The sequence below is a fragment of the Pongo abelii genome, chromosome 16 (genome assembly GCF_028885655.2).
Source record: "Pongo abelii isolate AG06213 chromosome 16, NHGRI_mPonAbe1-v2.0_pri, whole genome shotgun sequence".
Classification (NCBI taxonomy): Eukaryota; Metazoa; Chordata; class Mammalia; order Primates; family Hominidae; genus Pongo; species Pongo abelii.
Genome location: NC_072001.2, coordinates 46033478 through 46041197, shown reverse-complemented (window position 1 = coordinate 46041197; position 7720 = coordinate 46033478).

Below are 7720 nucleotides of genomic sequence, written 5' to 3'. Positions count from 1 at the left end.
CGCTCTGTCGCCCAGGCTGGACTGCGATCTCGGCGCACTGCAACCTCCGCCTCCCGGATTCAAGCGATTCTCCTGCCTCAGCCTTCCGAGTAGCTGGGATTACAGACGCGTGCCTGGAGTGCAGTGGAGCCATCTCGGCTCACTGCAAGCTCCGCCTCCCAGGTTCATGCCATTCTCCTGCCTCAGCCTCCGAGTAGCTGGGACTACAGGCACCCGCCACCACGCCCCGCTAATTTTTTTGTATTTTTAGTAGAGACGGGGTTTCACCGTGTTAGCCAGGATAGTCTCAATCTCCTGACTTCGTGATCCACCCACCTCAGCCTCCCAAAGTGCTGAGATTACAGTCGTGAGCCACTGGTGGCTCGGCATGCCTGGCTAATTTTTTGTATTTTTAGTACATACGGGGTTTCACCATGTTGGTCAGGCTGGTCTTGAACTCCTGACCTCGTGATCCACCCGCCTCGGCCTCCCAAAGTGGCCACTGCCACCGCGCCTGGCCAACAAATAGTAGTTTCTTAAGACTCAATTCAGTGTGGAATCTGAAACCATATCAGTGAAATTTTTGTACTCCACAGCATTCAATTCTATTGTTCTATTTAGCATTTTGGATGGATCTTTTACCCACTTTTTTTTTTTTTTTTTTTTAGATGGAGTCTCACGCCCAGCTAATTTTTGTACTTTTGTTTTTAGTAGAGACGGGGTTTCACCATCTTGGCCAGGTTGGTCTCGAACTCGACCTCGTGATCCACCCACTCTGCCTCCCAAAGTGCTGGTGTGAGCCACCGTGCCCAGCCCATGCTGGAATTTTAACACCTCATTTGTCATCTGGAAAATACTGATTGAGTTATACCAATCTTTCAAATGTTGACACATCATTGTAATTTATCAAAAAATCACATTAATATCACCACTGATCCTGAGGACTTTGTCAAGCTCACAGTGGCAGATATGACTTTTCCACAATTTTAATTTTTCATTTGAAAGCTCAAATTTGTCATAGACAACAAAAACTGACAGTTGCTTTCCTTGAAGAAAAAGTCTTGTTCATATTTGAGAAAATGCCTGCCAAATACTCGTCTGAATAATCATAGTTACGGTTGTCAGTTGTTCTTTTAAGTAAAAAGGGTGTTCTGTGATTTAAAAAGTGGCTGGTTGAGCTAGCAACTCAATGCAGAAGTGCTTCTTCTCAAGTCAGTCATCATACTTTGTACATGGCAGAAAAACTGTGCGCTTCCTATTTCATCATACAGAATGTTTAAAAGGATAATGGGTTGAGATTTAATAAAATTAATAATGTTTACTTCATCAAGGGTATTCTTAAGGGAAAGCCTTTTCTCCCCCTCCCTTTTTTTTTTTTTTTTTTTTTAAACTGCAAGTGCATGGTGGTGAAGAAACCACTACTTCACTTTGATGACTAGTCCAGTTTGGTGTCGCTGCCTTGATTTTGTGCTAAGAGGCCAGTAGTTTCAGCTACGAAGCTTTTGCACTCATCAGTGCAAATACCAACATGGTGTTTTTCTTTTTTTAATAAAAGGCAAATAACTCTTTGTTTTTTGTTTTTTTTGTTGTTGTTGTTTGTTTGTTTTTCTTGAACCATGGTCTGGCTCTGTCACCCAGGTTGGAGTGCAATGGCCTGATCTTGGCTCACTGCAACCTCCATCTCCTGGGCTCAAGCCATCCTCCCACCTCAGCCTCCCAACTAGCTGGGACTACCAACCAAGGCCACCACACCCAGCTAATTACTTTTGGTGTTACTATAAAAATAGTTTTCCCCTCACAGACTTCCTGAGTCTCAAGAACTCTCATTGCATCTGTGGACATTTTTTATGGCTACAGAGTATTATATTATATGGGAGAACAGTTTATTTAGCCAGCGTCCTTTATTGTTGGGCATCTGAGTTATTCTTTACTTTTCTACATTACCAATAATTATGTAGTTAAGATTTGGCTGACACCCTGAATTATTTTTCCAGTATAAAGTCTTAAAAATGGAATTGCTGGCCAAATAGTATGCTTTTTTTTCTTTTTTTTTTTTTTTGAGATGGAGTTTCACTCTGTCACCCAGGCTGGAGTGCAGTGGCGTGATCTTTGCTCACTGCAACCTCTACCTCCTGGGTTCCAGCAATTCTCTGCCTCAGCCTCCTGAGTAGCTGGGATTACAGGCACCCACCACCATGCCCAGCTAATTTTTTGTATTTTTAGCAGAGACGGGTTTTCACCATCTTGGCCAGGCTGATCTTGAACTCCGGACCTCGTGATCCACCCGCCTTGGCCTCCCAAAGTGCTGGGATTACAGGTGTGAGCCACCGTGCCTGGTCCAAATAGTATACATTTTTTTAAAAAGGCTTCTTTTTTTTTTTTTTTTAAGTATTTATTGATGATTCTTGGGTGTTTCTCGGAGAGGGGGATATGGCAGGGTCGTAGGATAATAGTGGAGAGAAGGTCAGGAGATAAACACATGAACAAAGGTCTCTGGTTTTCCTAGGCAGAGGTCCCTGCGGCCTTCTGCAGTGTTTGTGTCCCTGGGTACTTGAGATTAGGGAGTGGCGATGACTCTTAAAGAGCATGCTGCCTTCAAGCATCTGTTTAACAAAGCACATCTTGCACCGCCCTTAATCCATTTAACCCTGAGTTGACACAGCACATGTTTCAGAGAGCAGGGGGCTGGGGGAAAGGCCATAGATCAACAGCATCCCAAGGCAGAAGAATTTCTCCTAGTCAGAACAAAATGGAGTCTCCTATGCCTACCTCTTTCTGCACAGACACAGCAACAATCTGATCTCTCCTTCCTTTCCCCACACTTCCCCCCCTTCTTTTCAACAAAACCGCCATCGTCCTCATGGCCCGTTCCCGATGGTCGCTGTCTCTTCGGAGCTGTTGGGTACACCTCCCAGACAGGGCGGCTGGGCAGAGGCGCTCCTCACCTCCCAGACGGGGCGGCCGGGCAGAGGCGCTCCTCACCTCCCAGACGGGGCGGCCGGGCAGAGGCGCTCCTCACCTCCCAGACGGGGCGGCCGGGCAGAGGCCCTCCTCACTTCCTCCCAGACGGGGCGGCCGGGCAGAGGCGCTCCTCACTTCCCAGACCGGGCAGAGGCGCTCTTCACTTCCCAGACGGGGCGGCCGGGCAGAGGCCCTCCTCACCTCCCAGACGATGGGCGGCCGGGCAGAGGCGCTCCTCACCTCCCAGACGGGGTGGCGGCCGGGCAGAGGCGCTCCTCACTTCCTCCCAGACGGGGTGGCGGCCGGGCAGAGGCGCTCCTCACTTCCCAGACGGGGCGGCCGGGCAGAGGTGCTCCTCATCTCCCAGACGAGGCGGCCAGGCAGAGGTGCTCCTCACTTCCTCCCAGACGGGGTGGCGGCCGGGCAGAGGCACTCCTCACCTCCCAGACAGGGCGGCCGGGCAGAGGCGCTCCTCACTTCCCAGACGTTGGGCGGCCGGGCAGAGGCGCTCCTCATCTCCCAGACAGGGCGGCCAGGCAGAGGCGCTCCTCACTTCCCAGACGGGGCAGCCGGGCAGAGGCGCTCCTCACTTTCCAGACGGGGCGGCCAGGTAGAGGCACTCCTCACTTCCCAGACTGGGCGGCCGGGCAGAGGCACTCCTCACTTCCTCCCAGACGGGGTGGCGGCCAGGCAGAGGCGCTCCTCACCTCCCAGACGATGGGCGGCCAGGCAGAGGCGCTCCTCACATCCCAGACGATGGGCGGCCGGGCAGAGACGCTCCTCACTTCCTATACGGGATGGCGGCCGGGCAGAGGCGCTCCTCACTTCCCAGACGATGGGCGGCCAGGCAGAGACGCTCCTCACTTCCTAGACGGGGTGGCGGCGGGGCAGAGGCTGTAATCTTAGCACTTTGGGAGGCCAAGGCAGGCGGCTGGGAGGTGGAGGTTGTAGCGAGCCGAGATCACGCCACTGCACTCCAGCCTGAGCAACATTGAGCACTGAGTGAGCAAGACTCCGTCTGCAATCCCAGCACCTCGGGAGGCCGAGGCGGGCAGATCACTCGAGGCCAGGAGCTGGAGACCAGCCCGGTCAACAGGGCGAAACCCCGTCTCCACCAAAAACACAAAAACCAGTCAGGCGTGGAGGCGCGTGCCTGCAATCCCAGGCATTCGGCAGGCCGAGGCAGGAGAATCACAGGAGCCCAAGGCAGGGAGGTTGCAGCGAGCCGAGATCACTGCAGTACAGTCCAGCTTCGGCAACAGAGGGAGACTGAAAAAAGAAGGAGAGGGAGACCGAAGAAGGGAGACAGAGACGGAGAGGGGGAGGGGGAGGGGGAGGGGGAGGGAGAAAAGGCTTCTGAATATTGCCACACCACCTTCCAAGAGGTTTACCAATTTACACTTGCATTTTACGTAATAATATGGTTATCCTTCCAGCTTCTTACCAACACTGATTATCTTCCAAAAAAAAAAAAACCTTGCCAAATTTCCGGGCAATAAATGATATCCAATTTTTACTTATTTTGCATTTATTTGCTTACTAGTTAGGTCTTTTTCACAAATTAATAGAAATTGGTAAGTTGCACATTTATGTCTTTCATCCATTTTTCTTTTGGAATAGTCATCTTTAGGATTTTTTTTGTTTGTTTTTTTTGAGACAGGGTCTCACTCTGTTGCTGAGGCTGGAGTGCAGTGGCCTGATCTTGGCTCACTGCAACCTCTGCCTTCTGGGCTCCAGTTATCCTCCCATCTCAGCCTCCTGAGTAGCTGGGACTACAGGCACATGCCACCACGCCCAGCTAATTTTTGTATTTTTTGCAGAGACAGGGTTTTGCCATGTTGCCCAGGCTGGTCTGGAACTCTTGGGCTCAAGTGATTCACCCTCCTCGGCCTCCCAAAGTATTGGGATTACAAGGATGTGCCATGGCGCCTGGCCACTTTGGGATTTTATCCTTTGATCTGCCATGTCTACTGCAGACATTTTTTCCTAGCTTTTGTTTACCTTTTAAATTTTATGTCATTTATTTTTATGTTTTTAATTTTAATAAAATTACATATTAGTATTTTTATGTTTATATTTTTTGCCTTTAGCATCATGCTTAAAAAAGACTTCTCCACCTCAATATTAAAAAAATATTTACTTTGGGCAGGGCTCACTGGCTCATGCCTGTAATTCTAGCACTTTGGGAGGCAAAGGTGGGTGGGATCACTTGAGCCCAAGAGTTCGAGATCAGCTTGGGCAACATGGAGAAACCCTGTCTCTACAAAAAAATACAAAAATTAGCCAGGCATGGTGGTGCATGCCTGTGGTCTCAGCTGCTTGGGAGGCTGAGGTGGGAGGATCGCTTGAGTCCTGGAGGTAGAGTTGAAGTGAGCCAAGACCATGCCACTGCACTCCAGCCTGAGTAACAAAGCAAGACCCTGTCTCCAAAAAAATAATAATAATTTTTACTTATTTACTCTTTTTAGCAGTTAACTCTTTAATAAGAATTATTTTGAGGGCTGGGCACGGTGGCTCATGCCTGTAATCCCAGCACTTTGGGAGGCCGAAGCAGGCGGATCACGAGGTCAGGAGATCGAGACCATCCTAGCTAACATGGTGAAACCCTGTCTCTACTAAAAATATAAAAAATTAGCCGGGCGTGGTGGCGTGCACCTGTAATCCTAGCTACTCAGGAGGCTGAGGCAGGAGAATCACTTGAACCTGGGAGGCGGAGGTTGCAGTGAGCCGAGATTGCACCACTGCACTCCAGCCTGGGCGACAGAGCAACCCTCCGTCTCAGAAAAAAAAAAAAAAAAAAAGAATTATTTTGAGATATGATTTGAGGTAAGGAGCTGACCATCTTTTCCCAGATAGTTACTTACTCTTTAAATGTTTCTTTTCTTTCTTTTTATTTTGAGACAGAGTCTGGCACTGTCACCCAGGCTGGAGTGCAGTAGCGCGATCTCGGCTCACAGCAACCTCCGCCTCCCGGGTTCAAGCGATTCTCCTACCTCAGCCTCCCGAGTAGCTGGGATTACAGGCATGCACCACCATGCCCGGCTAATTTTTGTATTTTTAGTAGCGATGGAGTTTCACCATGTTGGCTAGCTTGGTTTCGAACTCCTGACCTCCAGTGATCTGTTGGCCTTGACCTCCCAAAGTGCTGGGATTACAGGCTTGAGCCACCACGCCCGGCCTCTTTAAATTTTTTTATTGTGGTAAAATATACATAAAATTTACCATTTAACCACTTTTAAGTATACCATTCAGTGGCATTAGATATATTCATATTGTTATGCAACCATTACCACTACACATCTCCAAAACTTTTTCATCTTTCCAAAATGAAACTCCATACCCATTAAACTCTATTCTCTCCTCCTCTCAGACCCTGGAAACCACCATTCTACTTTCTGTGTCTATGAATTTGACTACTCTAGGTATGTATTATAAGTCAAATTACACAGTATTTGTCTTTTTGTGACTGGCTTCTTTTACTTAGCCTAATGTCTGTAAGGCTCTATGAATTTGACTACTCTAGGTATGTATTATAAGTCAAATTACACAGTATTTGTCTTTTTGTGACTGGCTTCTTTTACTTAGCCTAATGTCTGTAAGGTTCATCTATGCTGTGGCATGTGTCACAGTTTCCTTCCCTTTAAAGGCTGAATAATATTCCATTGCATGTATATGCCATGTTTTGTTTATCCACTCATCTGTTGATGGACACTTGGGCTCCTGCCACCATTTGACTGTACTGAATAATGCTTCAATGAACACAGGTATACAAACATCTGTTCAAGACCCTGCTTTCACTTCTTTTGGATATATACCCAGAAGTGGAATTGCTGGATCATATGGGAATTCTATGTCTAATTTTTTTTTTTGTGGAACTGCTACATAACCATCTGTTTTTGCACCACTTAATAAACAGTCTGGCTGGGCGTGGTGGCTCACACCTATAATCCCAGCACTTTGGGAGGCCGAGGTGGGCGGATCACCTGAGGTCGGGAGTTTGAGACCAGCCTGACCAACATGGAGAGACATCGTGTCTACTAAAAATACAAAATTAGCCAGGCATGGTGGTGCATGCCTGTAATCCCAGCTACTTGGGAGGCTGAAGCAGGGGAATTGCTTGAACCCAGGAGGCGGAGGTTGTGGTGAGCTGAGATCACGCCACTGCACTCCAGCCTGGGCAATGAGAGCGAAACTCCATCTGAAAAAATAAATAAATAAGCAGTCCATAATTTCCTTCTAACTTGAAATGCTGTATCTTTCATGTGTAAAATACTTGAATTTGGTATAAAGTAATAAAGTGAAATGGTTAAGAATAGGGCCTTGTGAGTCATTTGAACTGGATTTTATTTATTATTATTTTTTGGTAGAGGTGGGGGTCTTGCTATGTTGCCCATCTCAAACTCCTGGGCTCAAGTAATCCTCCCACCTTGGCCTCCCAAAGTGCTAACATTACAGGGGTGAGCCATTGTGCTGGCTGAATATCTGCTCTGTCACTTGGAAGCTGCATGTCCCTAACCAAATTATGTAACTTCTCTAAACTTCAGTTTTCTCAGTTTCTCATGACAGTAAAATATAAGTAGTAACATCTACCTAAAGAATTGTTATTAATATATAGCTAGTGTTATTAATATACTAGTGCTTTGATTACATTAAGATGTTAATAAGTGGCTGCTATTATTTCTTTTTATTTTCTGTTCTTTTTTTGAGACAGAGTTTTGCTCTTGCAGCCCAGGCTGGAGTGCAGTGGCATGATCTTGGCTCACTGCAAACTCCACCTCCT